Below are 6,361 nucleotides of genomic sequence, written 5' to 3'. Positions count from 1 at the left end.
CGTTGTGATAAAGACCAACAGCTGCTGATTTGAAATCTGCAGATGATACAAAGAAGCGTGAACAATCAGGGTCAAAAATCAAAGCTAGCGTGTTTTCTCTTGATGCTGATAGCTGTAGGGATGCTGTAAGCCTTTATTGGTGCATGTTATCGGTGCACTGGGCAACACTCAAAGCATGTGAAGCATGCTAGCCAGGGTGGGCTTGCCATTTAAAAATACCCTCCTCTAAACATGTTCCAAATTTCACCGTGTGGATTTTACGGCCATGAGACTCCCACCTCGCTCAAATAATATGCAGAAGAGGATCATGGGTATTTGCATTTATCATGTGCTTGTATGTGCATGTGTCAGGCCAACCAGTCAACAAGATATCAGGCAGGTCACTGCTACAGTAAGAGTGAGGGATGATTTACACCCTCTGGTTGTGTATTTACAGCTGGTGAGGAGCTGTCCTGGATTTATGCAAATATTCTCCACATGCAAACATCATCAGGGAGCTCAGGACTTGTTTATGCAGTCAGAGGTGACATCCACGCTTCAGCTGGGACGACTCAATCAGTTAGAAAAGATGCACTGATGAAGACAATTCTTGCCTCTGAAACTTGGTTTCCTGTTGATGATGGCCAAAAGGTCAACAGGTCAAACTCAAGCAGTAACCTTCAGAAAGGCAAGGACTCAAGGACTGAAACCCCGAAAAAAAGGTTCAGTGGCTGCTCAGAGACATCAGTTGGACTTGTGTGAGGAAACTTTCTAAGCACAGTTATTCATTTATTTTTTTTTTTACTTATGAAGATGCAACTGTGTGCAACAAGTCATTTTGAGAAGCCAGAAAGTTACAGAAAGACAAGCTGGGGAAAATGAATGTCCTGAGGTTGTCAGCTCAAGTTTTGGAAAATCCAGGAAGCGATGAGTTTGAATTCCTGGAACTGAACACTCCAACAGTTTTGATAGTTGTTTTAGGTCATAAGAGAAATGGCTTGCAGATGTTTTTGGTTTTTACATTTTGAGCTGGAGGATGCATGCAGTGCCCGTGTAAATAAAGCTCAACCTGAGGTGGAGGTGTGGGATCCACAGTGTGTGTGGTCCTTGATCTAAACTCTTGCATGCACGGCAAAAACCTTCCCAGAAATGAGGGTTGAGGTTGATGGTCATGCTCTTCATTAGTTAGTGGTTAAAAAGTTGTGTCTCAGTCCTGATTCATACAAGCGTATTGTTCTGGTTAAAAACATTTTCAATATGAAATTCTCTGGAATCAGTTTCTGAACTGTTGAAAGCACTTCTTTTTTTAAAAAAATGTATAACTAAGTTTGGAACGAAAACACGCCAAATCCTTAAATACAATTACTCCTAGATAAATTTAATTAAGGGGCATGCACAGAAAAATCCATACATACAGTTTAGATCCATTTAAAGCAGGAATGACTTGGTCTGTCACAGTTTACTTTCAATCTTTACTTGATTTTGAGAAAAAAATGTCTGTGAAAACTTTATAGATTTGGAAAATTTGGGGGATTTTTTTTCCTAGAAGAAAATGACTTGTTTGATGTTAAATTTTTCCGAACTAAGTAGGACTTGTTTTTTTTTTTTTTTTTTTTTTATTTTAGTTTTTGTTTTTGAATTATTATTCATAATTTTGTAAATTGATTGGGAGAAGGATAATTTACAACAAAACCCCCGAAAATTTTTTTTGGGGACTTTTAAGAGATTTTTTGAGAAGTACATTTTCAAAAGTAGAAGTTCTGTCAATAATTGGAGACTTCAAAATCAAGATTTTGGGATTTTCAACCTTATTATAAAGAGTTTTCAGGGAAGCACTTAAGAGACTTGATAAAAATAATGAAATGACCTTTCAATAGATTTTTTTTGTGTGTTGTAAACTTGAACATATTTTTTTATTAACAGAATTTATCAGGAATTTTTATTCCAGGAAAGTTTAAAAAAGGACAATGTAAATGTATGTAAATGGTCAGGTATGTAAATGGTGACTACTTAAAAATTAGTATCTACTTAGGGAAAAGAAACAGAAGATCAAAGTTTCAGAAGTTTTCTTCTAAGATTATAGTTGCTGATAATTTTTTCTACAAGAGTACTTGAAAGTTTTAAGCTGAAACTTTGAAAAATTGTTATTTTTTAGAGAAATTTATGAAGCATTTAAGATCTTTTGTGAAATTTCATTCAACGTTTTGGTGGATTTCTTTTTTGAGACTAACTGTTGTATATTGTGTTCATCAGAGTCCCATTTTGGTCTCCAAAATATCTATTTTAATCCCAAGACCATCCTAAAGTCTGAAGAGAGAAACGCCTCCTCAGGATACGTTCAACCACAAACACATGAGGTAAAAAAAAAAGTTTAAAAAATTAGAAGGAAAGAAAAAATAATCCCAGAGAGGAAAAGGAAGGAGCAGATGATGGAGTATCCTAGGTGTTTCCTCCTTAGAGTTTTTCTTACAGAGGGAGAGAGATAGTGCTGGACACGCCTGTTTTCTACAAACATCCCACGACTCTTCTCCACCAGGGTAAAGATGGAACCTCCCATTCATGTGCCTCCTCCTTTCCTCCCTGCCAGGCCACCTCGCGGGGAAGGAAACCAACCCCCTCCACCCAGAAAGAGGAAGAGAAGGGTGTTGACCCAGACCCTGGGACTGACAGCAGGAAACACAGGGAGGAAACTGGGAGGAATTGTTGCTTTTCAACGGTAACAGACAGGATGCATCATGTCAGAGGGAACCATGTGGTATGTCAGGGCTTTGCAACCTTCAAATCTGTGAAAAAAAAGTCAGCATGTGCAGTACGTGGACAAGGTAAAAACAGGAGGTTGGTAACAACGGCCCACCTGCTCAAACTCCCGTCATGGCAATGAAGTGTCCACTAGTTTGAGGCTTTTCAGAGCTTTGAAGGTTTTCTAGAAGCACTAAACATAAAACATTACATATCTATCTTATAACAGAGCGTGTAAGGGTATACATTAATGTTTTTTTAACTTTTGTTTGTATCTGTATAAAAACCTAATTTCTAGAATGTTCGAAAACACAAAAAGTTTTACCCTAAGCGGTTATTAATACCTAAGGTGCCCTTGTGAGACCCCTACAAGTGTTTTCTTGATGTTTCTTCTGCATTATTTTTTGAGTTAAAATTTTGAAAAAACGTAAGGTGTTAGCCTTGGTTTATCTCAAATTTTGCGAAAATTGCAAAACACAAAAAGTTGTACACTGAGGGGTGAGTTTCCCTAGATTGTTTTAATTAGAGCCCTAGGAGTGTCCCAAAGGTGTTTTCTAGCATTTTTATTTTTGGTCAAAATTTTGAAAAACACGTAGGTGTTACCTAGGGTTCCTTTGTGAGAGCCCTATTATTGCTTCCTGTTTCTATTTTTTCAGCATTATATTTATGGTCAAAATTTGAAAAAAGGTAAGGGGTTAGCCTAGGAATTTCTTAAGATTTCCAAATGTAAAAAACACAAAAAGTTGTACCCTAAGAGGTTATTAATACCTAAGGTGCCCTTGTGAGACCCCTACAAGTGTTTTCTTGATGTTTCTTCTGCATTATTTTTTGGGTTAAAATTTTGAAAAAATGTAAGGCGTTAGCCTTGGTTTATCTCAAATTTTGCGAAAATTGCAAAACATAAAAAGCACACTTTTTTGTGCACAGTTGTACACTGAGGGGTGAGTTCCTCCTAGGATGTTTTAAATAGAGTCCTAGGAGTGACCCAAAGGTATTTTCTAGCATTTTTATTTTTGGTCAAAATTTTGAAAAAACGTAGGTGTTACCTTGGGTTACTTTGTGAGAGCCCTAGGTAGCCCCTACGCACGCACCTTCAGCATTATATTTATGGTCAAATTTTGAAAAAAAGCTATCCTAGGAATTTCTTAATGTTTCCAAATATTGCAAAACACACAAAAAGTTGTACTAGAAGTTTCCTCACTTCTGATAATTTGTTGAAATTCTCTGAAATATTTCTCCCTGATTAAAGATGATCACAGCAAATGAAGAACTATGTGTATTCTGAATAAAGCCTCAGGGCTCAAACTTGTTTTTGAATTCTCAAAATTCTGTAAAAAAATAAAAATAAAAATAAATAAATAAATAAAAATTGAAATTGCGATTGCAAATTTCCCATATTTTGCTGAAAATCTCTACTGCTTCCTGATCAAAACTGAGTAATCAGTAAAGTCTCTGATGAGCTTCAAACTGGGACCAATATTTTTTTTTTTAAAAAGTCTTTGAAGCAAACCAATTTTGAAGAAATAAACATCAAGGGTAACACATAAATAATAAAAAATGTATCTTTATTATAGCCTTTTGAGCCCAGAATGTCAACAACTACAAGCACCTGTTGTCAATTCATCTTTTTTTGTGTGGGATCATCTTTTTTTTTATTATTAACAAACAGTAGTATGATAAGAATGAATGATACTATTTTATAGATATATTGATTTGAGTAATCAAGTATATGAGCAGCTACACTGATTTAAGGATGAATATCCAGTCTGAGAATGCTTGAGACATTTTTAGTAAAAAAAGATTTAGCGCCATCTGCTGGTCATACCTTAACATTGTAACCCCAGGAAAATTCAAGCACACTAGCAAAAACACAGCACGTCTTTAATGGTTGCTCCAGGCAGATCAGCTGTTCGTCACCACATGGGTACAAAGTCCACAAATTACTTGAACAACCATCAAGGAGTCCTCTTCTGTACAAGTTTATACATTTTTATTTATTTTTTTAAATTTAAATTTATATTTTTTTTGTGCTTTCTCAAGTGAATCAGAAATCTGAGAAGGACTGATTGTAAGAAAGATAGAAAGATAAAGACATAATAAATGAAAGAGCCAGAGCAAAACTGAACAAAATTAGTATTAATAAGCTTTCTATTATTGCCACTGTGACTCTGAATTTCTCTTTGGGGATTAATAAAGTAAATTCTATTCTATTCTATTCTATTCTATTCTATTCTATTCTATTCTATTCTCTAAGTAATAGGATTAAACAAGGAAACAAAACAAAGGATTTAAAACTCAAGAAATCTACCAGAAAAGAAAGAAAGAAAGAAAGAAAGAAAGAAAGAAAGAAAGAAGATTGTAAACATAAAGAAATATGGGAAAACAGAAAAACAGATAAAGATTGAAAGAACAAAACCTTAAAATGTTTCCTGTGGGTCATAAAATTATACATTAACCCAGAAGAAAAAAAACAGCTGTTTGACAAATCTTCTTATTCATTCTTTACATTTTAATGTTGGTAAATATTTAGCAACTTTAGGTCAAAATCACAGAAATAAAACATCACCTGCAGCAAAGTTATGCAGGAAACTCACCAAGAAATTTAACATGCGTTACATAAAAGTGCCGCTAGGGGGCGGCAAATATCCATCTGTTAATGACTGCAGTTTGAGCACCATAGTTTTACAAATGAAAAGTGGTTTTTGTTTTTTGTTGTGCAGGCTTTACAACAATGTGCAAAGAAATGAAATGTAAAGTGTTATTCCTCATTAAAAGTACCTTGGGTTTGCAAAACTTGGCCATGTTTCTTAAAGTTGAGAGAGCAGATAGGCTGGAACTACAGTGATGGGTTAGTGAAGCAGTGAGCAGAGAAAAACACTCGATGGTTGTCTGAAAGTTAGGTTAAGTCAACCTTTCCAACATGGTAACCTCTATCTTTTATTGGACTCCAGATTACACTTCAGAGAACAAAATTAGGTTTCTGATTTTAACAGTCTCTGGTTAAAGCTCCTGTGAGGAACTTTCACTTTGGTTTTTGGTGCTTACGGTGGACGAAAGTCTTTTTCGCAGATTTCTTTCTTGTGTTTTTTTTTTTATTTAACTTTAAAATCAGACATTTTTTTGTGAATCTCAGCAGTTGAAAGTGTACAAAAACCAATATTTTGACAGCAGTGATTTCAGGCGTTAAAATCAAAGCTATAGATGTAATCAGTTCTGTTGCTTGAACGCTTGTTTGCTTTGGTAGGTCAAATAGAAACATCAGAATTAATTTAATTCCATTTCATAAGTGAGAACAGGGGTAATATTGTCTGTTGTTGCACATCCAGATGGCCATAAAGTGCAGAAACTGCATTTGAAATAAGAGAGAGGAAAAGCTGTGATGTTTTCCATCTGTACCGCTAATGTGCTGCTCTGACATTTTATCATTAATGCACCATTTAAGCCACATTTCCCCCCCTTTCCCCTCCTCACCAACACAAAATGAATACGACCGCAAAAAGGAGAAAATATATCGTCTCTAAAATCTGCCTGTCATGAAACACAAGGACTGTTTTTACTCCTCTTTACAGCTGGGCTGTTAAAGCATGAAGCCTGTTAGGATCAATGTCAGGCTGCAGAGGTTTCATTAGCTAACAAGACTCAT

The sequence above is a fragment of the Halichoeres trimaculatus genome, unplaced genomic scaffold (assembly GCF_033239565.1).
Source record: "Halichoeres trimaculatus isolate MK-OKI-2021-1 unplaced genomic scaffold, fHalTri1.1 fHalTri1_scaffold_23, whole genome shotgun sequence".
NCBI lineage: Eukaryota > Metazoa > Chordata > Actinopteri > Labriformes > Labridae > Halichoeres > Halichoeres trimaculatus.
This window is presented reverse-complemented; position numbering follows the sequence as displayed.